Here is a 15,081-nt window from a genome sequence, read left to right as displayed (position 1 = left end):
AGATAAAATTACCCATAATATCACCTTAATGTAGGGCTTTTACTGTAGTTTAATGATATTATTTCGTAATTTATCTTCAGTTTAAAAAAATTTTTTTACTGTTTTTATATTTATTTCTCTGAGAGAGAGAGAGAAAGAGAGCATGAGCAGGGAAGGGTCAGAGAGAGAGGGAGATACAGAATCTGAAACAGGCTCCAGGCTCTGAGCTGGCAGTCAGCACAGAGCCTGACACGGGGCTTGAACCCAAGAACTGCGAAATCATGACCTGAGCTGAAGTCGGATGCTTAACCGACTGAGCCACCCAGGTGTCCTGTTATCTTCAGTTTTTAGAGGTAATTTAGAGTTCATTTCTTGGAAAGGTTATATAATTTTGAAGATGCTGCAAGTTTTAATCTGTGGCTGTGTCCAGGAGTTTTAATGATCACATCTAAGGTCACACATCTCACACAGCAGTGTACTAGGCACTGTGGCATCCAGAGGAAGAGCATGTGGTTGTGGTCGTTGTCTGGCAGAGTTTATAATCCCCCAGGAGAGGCAGATGTGTGCCTGTCTAACAGGATTCACAAAGCATGATGTTAAGCGACAGACATGAAGGTACATTGTTGGGACCATTCCATACTGCCGCCTGGAGGAGTGTATGGGGAGAAAGGACCCTGGAAAGGTGGGCTGTGGCTCCAGGGGACAGGACTGTATATTGAAGAATTTGGACTTTAGACTAAGCAGGAGAGCCCATAAAGACTTTTATTCAGTAGATAGACAAATCAGTTGGAAAGTCAAACCTATGGATAAGTGAAGTTCCAAGTATTTTTTTGTTCTTAGAGTTAAGGAGTGTCACGTTTTCATTTAAATTGAACTTCTAAGTAGATTTCAAAATAAATACTTTTTTTATTATAACACTAATCCGTAATCATTTAGGAAAAATTGGGAGTTACCCAAAAAAAAATGAAGAGCTAAAAATAAATCAAATCCTATAACTCAGAGATACTTCTTCTTAAATGTTTTGGTGTGTTAGTGCTATGCACATACATCACCTTTTTTGATTTATGAAGTTGGAGTCATGTTGCAAAATCAGTTTTGTGCCCTATATTTTTACTTAAACTTGCCCATACTTAAGTTTGCTTTTTAATCTTTATTTATTTTTGAGAGAGGAAGAGACAGAGACAGTATAAGCTGGGGAGGAACAGAGAGAGAGGGAGACACAGAATCTAAGGCAGGCTCCAGGCTCCGAGCTGTCAGCACAGAGCCCAGCGTGGGGCTCAAACCCATGAACCGCTAGAGCATGACCTGAGCTGAAGTCAGATGCTTAACCGACTGAGCCACCCATGCATACACCCCCCCCATACTTTTTAGAAGGAAATTTTATTTTATTTTATTATGGGAAACATATACAAAATTATACAGAATAGTATAGTGAACCCTGTGAATTCACCAACCAGCTTCAACATTGCTCAACTCAGACAATTTCATTTCATCTGTATCCCTGCTTCCTCTTTCCTTGGATTATTTATTTGAAGCAAATTCTAGATAGCATCATTTCATTTGCTGATATTTCAGCGAGTACTTAAAGGAAACAAAATGACTGCATCTCATTTTAGTCATGTAAGTGGATAATTTCTCCATCCCTTTTGTTATGCTGCATTTATTTTTTTCACTTTAATAAATATTGCTGTGATGAGTATCCATGTATAGAAATATTTGTGTGCATTTCTGATTATTTCCTTAAGCTAAATTGCTCTAAGTAGAATTGCTGGGTCACAGGGTATAAACACTGTAAAGCTTTAGAACTGGTAATCTCAACTTCTACTTCTGTTGCTACAGTATAGGAGAGTTGCTTGAACCTTGCTTACATTGGATCATTTGAACAATCTCTGCCAATTGGATAGGTGAAAGTCTCTGTATCAAATCCTCTTATTTTGTTTATAATCCTTTTCTGACAGTGAGTTAAAACCTGAATAATTAAAACTGACACAGTAGACTGACAAGGGGTTGCTCTTGAAGGTCTAAAAAAATTAATAAAATCTCTAAGAATTTTCAAGTTAGTCTTCTAAAACTTTATTTCCAATATTTGTGTTTCTAGTTTTGTTCATTTTTCTTTATAGCTGTATGTTCAATTGACTTAGATATAGCAGAGAGTAAAGTTGATCAGTTGAATGAACACTTCTGTTTTTCTGATTTCCACTTTTTAAAAATAAAATAATAAAGGCAAAAATTCAATAGAATGTGAAAACACTCCACAAAGACATTGCCAAAAATGGAATTTTTGGCTGGTAGGCAGCATTGCTTCTGATGTTACTAAGTGTTTATTCCCATCAAATGAGATTCAGAAGCCATTTGGCATACTAAAAGATAGTTCTGGTGTCTTATGTGGGCTTTCCCAAATATGATGACTGCATTTGTCTTATTTCAATTTGTATTTCTTTGGTTAGCACTGAGAATATATAACTTTTCCTATTTTTACCAAGCACATGTAATTTTTGTTTTATTCGCATATTAGACTAACAAAGTCAAAAGTTAAGCCACATTTCTTTGAGTGTCTAAAGCTAACCCGTATCCATGGACGGAACAGAGTGCTAGAGATTCAAAAGTCGAGCAAACATTGTGGCTCTTATGACATAGGGTTTTGGTTAGAAAATTGACTTTTCCCCTGATCAATTTTTGGTATTCAGCTGTGTTGTCCTTCAGTTTCCTTCCCTTTTTTTCTCCCTCCTTTTCTTTAATAGAGGAGTAATAAGAGTGCTTACTTCATAGGGTTGTTCTAAGGGTTAAGTAAGTTAACATAAGTAAAATGTTTGTAGCAGTGCCGGGCATAGAAAGCCCTTTATGGATGCAAGCTGTCTGTTATTAACTTTATTATTACTATTTATTATTATTATTAATCATTGTCTTTTTAAATATTGCCTCTGCCCTTTTCTCTTTGGGAATGCCTTCTTATTCTGCTCCCTATGCACGGCCCTTTATGGTGTTATCTCCCACCGCCACCTTCTGACACAAATGTCTCTCCTATTATTTTTGGCCCTTGGGAATTTGCATTTTTTGTTGCTGTTTTTTAACTCTCTTTAAGAAACATTTTCAATTATATTTTAATTCACTGTTTCTGTGTGTTTTAGTAGATTGATTGGACCGAATAAGTTCTTCATGCTTATAGTAACATTCTTTTTTTTTCTTTTTTTTCTGCAAAAAGCTTNAGAGAGAGCCAACATTCTATTATTTTTATATTTAGATATTTCTCCATTCTGAAATTACTTCAGTAATTCTATGTATTTTAGTCCATTTTAATTTTCTTTAAAATTTAATCTAGTTTTTAGCATTTAACACTTAATTCACTTTTTCATTATTTTATTTTNTATATATAGCCTAAAATTTTCAAGAAGAAATTTTTTTAATGTTTATTTTTGAGAGAGAGACTGTTAGCAGGGAAGAGGAGAAGGGTGAAGGGAGCGGAGGATCCAAAGTGGGCTCTGCATTTACAACACAGAGACTCATGCATGGCTTGAACTCAAGAACCATGAGATCATGACCTGATCTGAAGTTGGATGCTTAACTGACCGAGCCACCCAGGTGCCTGTTTTGTTTTTGTTGGACTTTTGTTTGTTTTATTTTATTTTATTTTTTTAAATATTTTTTTATTAAAGAAATGTTTTTATAGTTTATTTTTGAGACAGAGAGAAACAGAGGATGAGTGGGGGAGGGGTAGAGAGAGACAGAGACACAGAATCTGAAACAGGCTCCAGGCTCTGAGCTGTCAGCACAGCACCTGACATGTGGCTGAACCCACGAACCGTGAGATCATGACCTGAGCCGAAGTTGGATGCTTAACTGACTGAGCCACCCAGGTGCCTGGACTTTTGTCTGTTTTAAACAGTGATAGGTAGATTCTGGTGTCTCAGACTTAGAATTCATTCTTTTTCTTCTGTAAATCTGAAGGTAAAAATAGCAGTTTTTGTCAGTTACCGGTTAATATATATTAATATTGAAGAAATAATATTAATATTGAAGAAATAATAAAGCTGTGTGAGAAAAGGCAGAAGGGGTCGGAATTATGGAATATGCATTTTAAAGTACTACCATTTTTTTACAATCTTTGGCCACAAGAGGTCTCCATAGGATTTTCTGTTCTGTGAATTATTTGAAGAGTACCAGAACCTTCACATTTATTTTCTCCAGGTACACTTAGTTACTTTGTATCACATGGTAATTAAGATGCTAAGGTAAAATTGTTTCTTAGTAATGATAATGTTAGTGAGAATGATAGATTTTCTTAGGTTAATTATTTTTATTTATGTAAAATGTTTATTAAGTTTCAGTTTGGATCTTAGGAAATTATTTTTTGTTACCTTTCCCATTTGTTGTAAGGATATATAGAGAGAAACAAAGGGAAAGGGATGATTTTCAACACTATATTAGTTGCATTTAAGCTCGCTCTAGCTTAGAGATGTTATATGTCTATAAAACTGGTTAAGAGGAAAACAGTAGAAAACAATAGACAAACATTAGGCTGTGTTTACTAATTCTCAAGGAAATTGATGTTTGAGGCAAATCAGAGGAACAAAGCAGATGATGCTTAATTTTGTGTTCAGAGAGGTGAGGGCTTCCTGGGGCCAGTCCTAGCCAAAGAAGGCTTTGTGTAGGAGGTGAGCTGGGCTGGCAACATTTGCAGGTTGGGAGGCTTTGAACTGATAGTGGAAAGGAGGAAGGGTGTGTGTGTGTGTGTGTGTGTGTGTGTGTGTGTGTGTGTGTGTGAGAGAGAGAGAGAGAGAATGCACACCTGTGTGTGCGTTTGTAAGCAGTATGAGCTCTGAGGCACAGAGACTGGAGATATTAGAGGAAGTGTGAGGACAGAGACTACCCTTTTCTAATTGGAGGTGAGCTTTCATTTTGAGAAATGGGGAAGAAAGGGTTGAGGACCATAAAATCCGGCAAAGGGGTCTGGAATCCTGCTGGAAGTCAGTAAGGCTTCTGAGCAAAAGAGTGGCATGACAAACGAAAAGAGGCAAGTTCACTACCTAAATGGGAGAATTGAACTTTAAAAAAAATAAACCGGTCCCTGAGGGGAAAAAAGAATAAGACCAAGGAGTTTGGAGAACGTCATAGTTGAGAGTTAGGAGGAAGGAACATAGAAAGAAATAGAACGAAGAGGATAAAAGCTACATAGAGAGCCAGGGCCAAGCAGGGGTATGTGGGCATCCTTTATCTGTTGCAAATGATACGGCCAGTGGTATGTGTTCATTGTTTACAGTATTGACTATTGAAATTTTCTGAAGCTGCATGATATTGAGAAAGATAATTGGTTATAAAATCACCCTAACCAGTTTACATGATTTGTAAAATATGTATAGAAGAATATCTTTCAGTACTACAGTGATCTAAGAAATTTGGCTTATGAAATAAATGCTTGAACGCATCAGCATTTACCCAAGGGTAGATGTTTATGCTGCCGATTTGAAGAAAGCATTCAAATCTTGATGGGGAATAAGAATAACTCCTGCTGTGGATACTTCCAGTGTTAGAAAGAGAAATACTTTATTATGTTTTTGTGTCCACAGAGGGCCTTACATCTTCAAAGGTTTAACCAAAACTATTATCTGAGGTGATTGTTTATAACGGAGATTTGTACCGTCTGAATGTCTTTTAGAGATATTTGAAACTACCATTGCAGTGTTTTAATTTTGTGTTTCTTTTATTAAATTAATTTCTGTTAGAGATTAATTACCACTCTCTGTTGTTGTACTTTGATTTTCAAATTTTTAATGGAAAATGTTTTGTAGTTTCAGTATCAAAATGAGATTATTACTTTGAGACTGTGTGCATAATTATCAGAGCAATTGTTATGTAAACTAGGTATCTGTGTTATGGCTAACGTCCAACTTCTTGCTAATGTCATTAGTTGAATTTAGCATTGGTTAAAAAGTATCAAATCTTTTTGAAGCATGAGAGGGAAAAAAAACTAGATATTACTGATTAACTTGGTTAAGAGAAAGTGCTCCACACGTATGAAATATTAAGTGGCCAGTACTTGATGGTCTGAATTAGTGATCACACTCTTCTAATAAGTTTTGTCAAAGCTTAATAAGCTCCGTGCCTTGGGCTTATAGGAAGTTATTTCAATATGATTCCTATTAGGAGTTGTTGGGAACCAAGTAAACGTGGTACATACCAAACACTAGGTGGCATGCAGATACAAGCCAAAAAGTCCCTAAATTTGGTGGGAAGATGAGCCTGGGTAAGGTGAGGGCATTCAGGGGAGTGTGAACACAGGATGGGGTAAGAGAATTGTGAACAGTGAATTGAGTGGAGTGTTGGGTGTGTCTGGGCAAAGAGTGGCCTGGGACAGAATCTAGCATGTAACTGTTTAGTGATCATTTGCTATATGGCAGTGTGTTTATGGACAGAGGGGAAGACTGTACCTGTTTCATGGAAGATGATGGGCACTAGTGGGAAGAATTTGTGCTTTATTTTGATGTTTTTTTCCACTTTGGCCTAGTGACTCCATTTATTATTTTGTGTTAGAATTTTCTTTTAAATTTGTTAAGTTATAGGGGTAGTACATGTCTTTTGTAAAAGTAAAAAAAATGTATGTTATTTTTTAAAGGTTATTATTATTATTCTTTGTAATCTCTGTACCCTGCATGTGTTGCTTGAACTCATGACCCCGAGATCAAAAGCTTCATATTCTACCGAGTCAGTCAAGTGTACCAAAATACCTATTGTAAAGGAAACAATTCTTTTTTTAATGCTTTTTATGTTTTTAATTTATTTTTGAGACAGAGAGAGACAGAGCATGATCAGGGAAGCGGCAGAGAAAGAGGGAGACACAGAATCTGAAGCAGGCTCCAGGCTCTGAGCTATCAGTATAGAGCCCGACAGGGGGCTCAAACCTATAAACTTTGAGATCATGACCTGAGCTAAAGTCAGACGCTTAGCCAGCTGAGCCTTCCACACGCCCCAGGATACAGATCTTGCTAACCCTCCCACCCAGTTTGATTTAAAATATTTTTATTGGGATGTGACTTTAATATTTATAAACTTAGAATCTGGTGCTTTAGCTATATACCTTTTTTTTGTAACAATAGTCAAAATAAAAGTTGAAATTAAGATCAGGCAAATGTATAAAACTAGTAAACTGAAGTGAACAATACTTTGGTACCAAGGATCATGTTCTTGTCTGCAACTAATAAACTGCTCCTCCCACTTTGAGTGGGATGTGTCCCCCATTAAGGAACAGGTTCTTTGCAGTTCAGTTTTTCTGTGTTGTGATGTGCTTTGTAGACTCACCTCTTTACCACTGTTTTTCTTTTTGAACCACAGTATAAATTAAATGATTTGCCCTCCACTTTCATTTTAAGACTGCCTCTTTTTTTTTCTCATTCCGCTTAACAACACAAGGGCTCTTTATTGCTTTTTTAAATTTTTAAAAAATTTATTTTATTTTAAATAGTTTATTGTCAAGTTGGTTTCCATATAACACCCAGTGCTCATGGGGCTCTTTATTGCTAATGTGATGTTAAGCATAAACAGAAATGCAGGAACTGAAGCATGTGGCAGAATTCATTAAAAAGGTTTTTTTTAATGTTTATATCTGAGAGAGAGAGACAGAGTGAGAGGGGGTGAGAGGCAGAGAGAAAGGAGGACACAGAATCTGAAGCAGACTCCTGGCTCTGAGTTGTCAGAGCCTCTGTCAGCACAGAGCCTGGCATGGGGCTCGAACTCACAAACTGTGAGATCATGACCTGAGCTGATATCGGACGCTTAACTGACTAAGCCACCCCTTAAAAGTTGGTAATCTCCTTGATCTAGGACAGCTTTTTTCAAACCAAAGTTTATGAAATCAGTTTGGTAGGTTGCACCTAACAGTGAAAAAAAGTAAAATAGAATTTGTCAAAATGCTTCAGAAGTAGTAAAGGCTGAATGTTTCATAAAATGCTTTTTTTCCCCAGCTTTATCTCTCTTTGCATAATCTGTCTATAGGTATGCCTTCTAATCCTCTTTGCAATCCCTGTCTTTTTTGTAATTCTCCATGAAGGGAATTAAACTCCTCATACAATATATTAATTAAATGTTATCATAAATTATCTCATATGTACATTCTTATTACTTAAAAGTGATCAGATACTATCCAGAAGTATATTTTTAAACAGCACAAATGAGAGGTAGTTAACATTTAAAGACTGTTGAAAATTCTAAAGTTCATGTGCATACCATATGTTGCCTACATAGAAGACGCAGAAGTGACAAGTTATTAGCAGTAATAAGGATTTATCAGGATGGTTAAATAAAATCAATAGCCGAAAATGAATAGTATTTTAATATAGCAGCAACAAATAGTAAGATTTTTAAAAGAAGATACTACTTGGAATAGCAACAAAAGCAATATTATTTAGGACTGTATTCACCAAAAGAAAAACAAAACCTTAAAGAAAATTTCAAAACTTTATTGAACAAAGAAGAACTAAATAATGGAAATAGGCCTATTAAAAGTATGTAATTAGTAAAGCAAACCTTTGATTTTATAAATTTTTATGGTATAGAATATAGATTCTTAAGTTGGTATTTGAGTTAAAAAATGTAGATTGATTTAACAGAAGCTTGGGTTGTAGTGGTGATATGCGCATAGATGTGGTAACATCTTAAAAAGTTTTTTTTAATGTTTTTATTTTTGAGAGAGAGACACACACACAGAACTCGAGTGGGGGAGGAGCAGAGGACGAAGGAGGCACAATCTCAGCTGAGTTGTTAGCACAGAACCCGACGTGGGGCTCAAACTCACGAACCACGAGACCATGACCTGAGCTGAAGTCAATCACTTTGACTGACTGAGCTACCCAGGTGCCCCTAGATGTGGTAACATATTTGAAGATGGAGGGGATAACTTAAGTTAGGGAATTGTGTTGGTGCATGTACTAAGGGTAGTATATGTCACGTTTATCTGTTTCTTGTCATTTAGATTTTGTATTTGTGTTTGACCTAAATCTAATATAAATGGGACCATTGCTTGAATGTGAAAAAAAAGAATTCGAACCAGAGATATAGGGAAATACAGATGATGAATTTGAAGCTTAGAAGGGTCACTTAAATTCCCTGAAGATTGGTTACTCTCCATTTTTCGTGATAGCTCACCTTTCTAAGTAAGATACTTTATTCTGCCTTCAAGTTCATGTTACTAATTTAGATAGCAATACATTCTAATTGATTTTTTTTAAGTTTAGTTTTGAGAGAGAAGGAGAGAGAGAAAGTACGAGCTGGGGAGGAACAGAGGGAGAGGGAGAGAGAAAATCCCAAGGAGGGGCTTGGAAATCCCCCCACGTGGGGCTTCAACTCAAGAACCACAAGATCATGACCTGAGCCAAAATCAAGAACTGAATGCTTAACCAACTGAACCTCCCAAGCACCCTGATTATTCTTTTATTATCACTAAAAATATCCGTATTGATAGATATTTCCAGTATATTCTCAATTTATTGATATATCCTCTGAGTTATACATTGTAATACATTCATTTATTCTTAAAAAACATTTATTGGGTGCTCACTTTGTGCCAAGTTCATTATTAGATAGTGAAGGTGAAAAATGAAGAAGATCCCTACTCTCCCGATTTTTATAGTCTAGGGGATTGGTAGTCATGGAAGTAAATAAACATTTATAATGAAAGTGCTGATTGTTAAGGTTCTGTAGAGTGACTGGTAGCATGAGAACATCAAACTTTGCCAGAAGGAGTTAGGTGAGGCTTCCTAGAAGAATAGGCCAGAACTGAGACTTGAAAAATGACAGCCAGGGAGGTGGAGGTATAGGAGAGCATGGTTTTCTTAGGGAACAGGAGCTAGTTTGGTCTGCTAGGGGGTGCATGGCAGCTTGTTTGGAGACAGATGTGGCGTTTGGAGAGAAAGGTTGTGTAAAGTGAAAGTGAAAAAGAACCAGAAGAGAGAGCAATATTATGGAGGGGTTGGATAAAAAGTTTCCTGTGAAGAAGATGGAGAAGGAATGGCTGGTGGCAAAAACCATATCATAATGATTCTTTGTGTCCCCAGTACCTATCAAAATGGCTTGCATATAATAGGCAATTAAATGATCAGTGAATGATTAAACAAGTGACTTTTGGAATAGGGAAGATGGGTATTTCCTATTTGCTTTTCTTAAGACAGATGATTTTAGTTTTATAAAATGGAGGGATTGTTGTAGTAGTTATAGTTTTAGTAATTCATGCATACAGTATGTATGATAATAAAGGTATATTTAAATGGTATGGATGTGGCCAACTCATTCACTTCTTTTGGAAGGACCATATTAACTCCTTATCATCTGGAATTTAAGTAAAAACTTAAAACAACAACAAAAGAATTCCATATCATTTTTTTCCTATTGTTTTTAGTCTTTAAAAAAATGTTACTTTATTTAAGCTTTTTGACATTTCCATGGATATTCCCTTACAGTAAATACTAATGGAATCTACATGGCTAAGTTATCCTGACGAGGAATTATGTAATTATTTTAAAGATTGATATTGATTAAAACAAGGTCCCAACCTCATTTCTGGTACTTGGAACCTTTCCTGTGTGGTACTCATAGGAAATCTTTTTTTTTTTCCCCTCTCTCTTTCTCTTTGTTTTTTTCATCTTCCTCATTCTTTGATGGTAGAGTAGGAGATAAATATAAAGTTGACTGACTCCTTTGTCATTGCATTTCTTTNATTAAGTAGCAGGAAAAAAATCTCATACTTAGCAAGAAAAATGTCTTTAAGAAAGCATTTAAGGAAAAAGTCTTAATAAAAATCAGTTTTATATAGATTTTTAAAAAACATTATGAATTCCTTTCCTGGTGGAAATGCCATTGTATTTTCATTTTTTTTTCTTTTTAATAACCAAATACAAAAGAAACTTTTGTAAGATTTTTTTCCTTGTGGTCTTAACAAGAAACAGTTGTTTTTGTTTTAAAGATTTGTATTGTTTTATTTTTATTGAGGTATAATTGATATAAAACATTAGTTTCAGATGCACAACATAATGGTTTGATATTTATATTGTGAAATGATCACAGTAAGTTAACATCCATCACCATGCATAGTCACAAATGTTTTCTTATGATGAGGACCTTTAAGATCTACTCTCTTGGAAACTTTTAATATACAATTCAGTGTTATTAAGTGTAGTCACCATGTTCTACATTATATCCCCAACTGATAGTTCTTAATATATCTAGCCAGGACTTTTAATGGGTATGTTTAATATATATGAAATGGGCATGTTCCTATATGTGAAAATCTACATTTTAATGTTTGTTTATTTCTGAGAGAGCAAGAGCAAGAGAGAGAGAGAAAGAGAGAGAGAGAGGCTGAGTGAGGGAAGGGCAGAGAGAGAGAGACACAACCTGAAGCAGACTCCAGACTCTTAGCTGTCAGCAACAGAGGCTGATATGGGGCTTGAACTCACAGATCGTGAGATCATGATCAGAGCCGAAGTTGGATGGTTAACCGACTTCAGCCACCTAGGTGCCCCAACATCCAGATTTTAAAACATGCTAAGTTAATATATGATAGTTACTGTACAATAGTGTTTGCTATAGGGTTTATGTAAATTCTCAGCCTTTGTGCATTTTCACTGAGTGTAACTCCTCGGGGAGTTACTTGGAAAGTATAAATGGAATGTACATGTAATAGGTTTACTGGTAGTAGTTAATAGTAAGAAACAGCATTTGAAGAGTTTGGGGGAATGGGTTAACTGATTAATTCAGAGAACCCCCAAGCTGGGGCCAGACTGCTTAAACAGAAGGTTTGAAAAGCATTGTGTGAGGTATGCATAATTTTTTTACTACTTCTACTTGATTTTTGTAAATACACCTATTCATTTGGGATTGAAGATGTAATTGCAGAAAGTCCCCTAATTAAAGCATTTTATTCTGAAGTTACAAGGTCACTGAGGTAGTAAGCGGCAAACCCTACTAGGTCCCCAGTTGTAATTGATGCTGGTCAGTCCACTTTCTGCTATCAATAAGGTATAACCTAGTGGCAGTTTAAAATACAAATATCTCCATAATTGAACTCTTAATATAGGTAGCCATCTGTCTATAGCATTTCTTCAATTACTTCTTTCTTCCCTTTCCCTCTTCATAGTTCAGGAAGAGATTCCTTCTCCTTTCTTCCCTTGTAGCAAAACTTCCTTTCAGTATCTATTTTAAATAAAAAACCTGAGGCTAGCTTGACTGTGAACTTCTCTGGACTTGCTTATGGTCTAATCCTTGTCTAAGCCTATGTCTAAGTGGACTTAGACTTATCATTCTTAGACTTATTAGTCTTTGCAATGACTCCTACCTGTTGAATCTCCCCACTGAAGAGAGATTTCTCAATTAATTTCCTTTCTTTTTCTTGATTACTTTGAGATTATTCTCTTATCTCTTGTTTTCAGGCCAGGAATTTCTTCTCTCTTCCCTCTTCTTTTTTTGTGGATTATTTTTAACTGCGAGCTTGAGTTGATCTCTAGAGTAATAAAAGTCTCTGAAGTCCTGCTATGTTTTTTCCCCTCTACCATTTTTCTTTCCACTCTGTTCCTTCCTTACTCTCTTATCTCTCCTTCTGTCTTCTGTTTGGTGTTTGATTTAATATATAACTTGACTTAATATATATAATACTGAGGTTGATGATGTTTCTCCAGGTTTGCTTGGGAGCTCCTACACACTCCAACAATTTAGTAAACTCTGACAAGTTCTTGGGACTCATTCCTTCAGTGTCATCTTGAATTCTTTCTTTTTGTACTTCAGCTCTGACCAACTCTTTTTGGCCAGGCTGAGCTGGGCTCTGCATCTCATAGGAGTGGATGTGAGCCCTGAACACAGAATGTGGTTATACTAGGTTGTCCCCAACCCTAATAAGAAGGCTGGTAGAGAGTGGAATGCATGAGTTGCATTCCTTCCGTGATGGCTGTGTTGGACCATGACCATCCACAGGGTTAGTCTGTACCTGGTAGGGCCATTGAGGTCAGGAGAGTGTCTTTAGGGCACTTTGTGTCTAGTCAGGAAGGCCTGCACCTGAGCCATCATGGCAGTGCTTTTTTAACTAAAGTCCTGAGTAATTAATGACTCATGAAAACAATTTTGTGGATGGCAATTACCATTTAAAAGAATGAATTAGAATAGTATAGATTTGAAGATAGATGAGTGCATTGTATATAATAATCTAAGTATTATTTAATGAAGCTTTTTCCATTTGCCCTACATCCTAAGCCTGTCTTTAACCCAAGAAAAAGTTGCTTCAAAGAATGACGTATTGATTTCTGGTTATTCCTGTTAATGATATATGCTTCACAAACATTTATTACACAGTTGTCATGAATCTCATTGAGATTAGATTATTATCACCTTTGGGGCGTCTAGGTGGCTAGTCAGTTAAATGTACGACTCTTGGTTTTGGCTCAGGTCATGATCTCATGGTTTGTGAGTTCAAGCCTCATCTCGGGCTCTTTGCTGACAGTGCAGAGCCTGCTTGGGATTCTCTCTCTCTCTGTCTCTCTCTCTCTCTCCCTCTCCCCCTCCCCTGCTTGCTCTGTCATTCTCTCAAAAATAAATAAATAAACCTAAAAAAATTTAGGAACAACAACAACAAAAAAGAAAATTATTACCTTTGCCCAATGAGGGCTACCAATCTATTTAGACAGCCAGCACATATACAGATTGCTCTGTGTACAAAGCAGATTAATACACTGTGTGATTGGAAAGCAAACTGAATACTAACAGTACACAAGAGAGAGAGCAGTACTACTTAGTAGAAATAGGATGTGATCCACAAATGGAAGTCACATGTTGCTTTGTTTATTTTTAAATGTTTTGTTTATTTTTCAGAGAGAGAGAGACAGAGACAGAGTGTGAGCGGGGGAGGGGCAAAGAGAGAAGGAGACACAGAATGCGAAGCTGGCTCCAGGCTCTAAGCTGTCAGCACAGAGCCTGATGTGGGGCTCGCTCAAACTCATGAACCGTGAGATCATGACCTGAGCAGAAGTCAGACACCTAACTGACTGAACCACTCAGGGGCCCCTTGTTTATTTTTTATTGAAGTATAGTTGACACACAGTGTTACATTAGTTTCAGGTGTACTACATAGTGAGTGATTCCACAAGTCTATGCATTACGTTATGGTCACCACAAGTGTAGCTGCCGTCTGTCACTGTGCAACACGGTTCTTAAGATACCGTTGAACACATACGTGATTTAAAATTTTCTGGTGGCCAGGGGTGGTGCCTGAGTGGCTTACTCCATGAAGCGTCTCTTTGGTTTTAACTCTGGTCATGATCTCATGGTTTGTGAGATGGGGACCTGTGTTGGGCTCTGGGCTGACAGTGTTGATCCTGCTTGGGATTCTCTCTCCCTCTCTGTCCTTCCCTTGTGTTCTCTCTCTCTCTCTCACTGTCTCAATAAATAAACTACATTTATGGCATCCACATTGAAAATGAAAGGAAACAAGTGAATTAATTAATTTTTAATATTAATTTTTCATATTCCAAACTTCGTCTCATTGTGTATTTCTTTTGCATTCTTTTTTATACACTAATTCTTTACATTCCTTTTTACACACTGAGTTCTCAAAATTGAGTATGTTTTACACTTAAAGCACATCTCAGNCTAGCCCCATTTCAAGGCCTCGATAGCCAGCCACATGCGATGAATAGCTGCTGTATCAGGTAATGCAGTTTTACAGAATGTAGGGAAAGTTTATGTAAGAGAGGGCCTAGAATGATAGGTAGCACTTAATAGGTGCTGGGAAAAGCATTTTACAATGAGAGAAAAGTTTAAACAAAGATGAGATAAAAATTACAAAAAAAAAAAGTTAATGAAGCTGCTACTCTATTAGGCATATTCTTTTATTAGCTCATATAATTTAAACAACAGTCCTTTGAAGTAGTAACTATGTAATTTATAAGCTATAAATTTTTCTAAATGAGGGGATAAGCTTAAGTNACACACACACACACACACACACACACACACACACACACCACCCCCCCTCCCCACCCCCGTCTGTCTTTCTGTCTGTAGAAGGCAGAATGATGGCCCTCCAAAGATATCCACATCCCAGTTCCTGGAACCTGTGAAAATGTCAGCTTA

At 36.6% G+C, this 15,081-nt stretch overlaps 1 protein-coding gene across 1 annotated transcript in view; it reads left to right on the top strand.

The window, feature by feature from the left end:
• MSH3 (mutS homolog 3) overlaps nucleotides 1-15,081 on the top strand; it is a 175,632-nt gene that overhangs the window by 25,819 nt on the left and 134,732 nt on the right. The window lies entirely within an intron of this gene.

The sequence above is a fragment of the Crocuta crocuta genome, unplaced genomic scaffold (assembly GCF_008692635.1).
Source record: "Crocuta crocuta isolate KB4526 unplaced genomic scaffold, BGI_CrCroc_1.0 scaffold162, whole genome shotgun sequence".
Taxonomy (NCBI): domain Eukaryota; kingdom Metazoa; phylum Chordata; class Mammalia; order Carnivora; family Hyaenidae; genus Crocuta; species Crocuta crocuta.
This window is presented reverse-complemented; position numbering and strand designations above follow the sequence as displayed.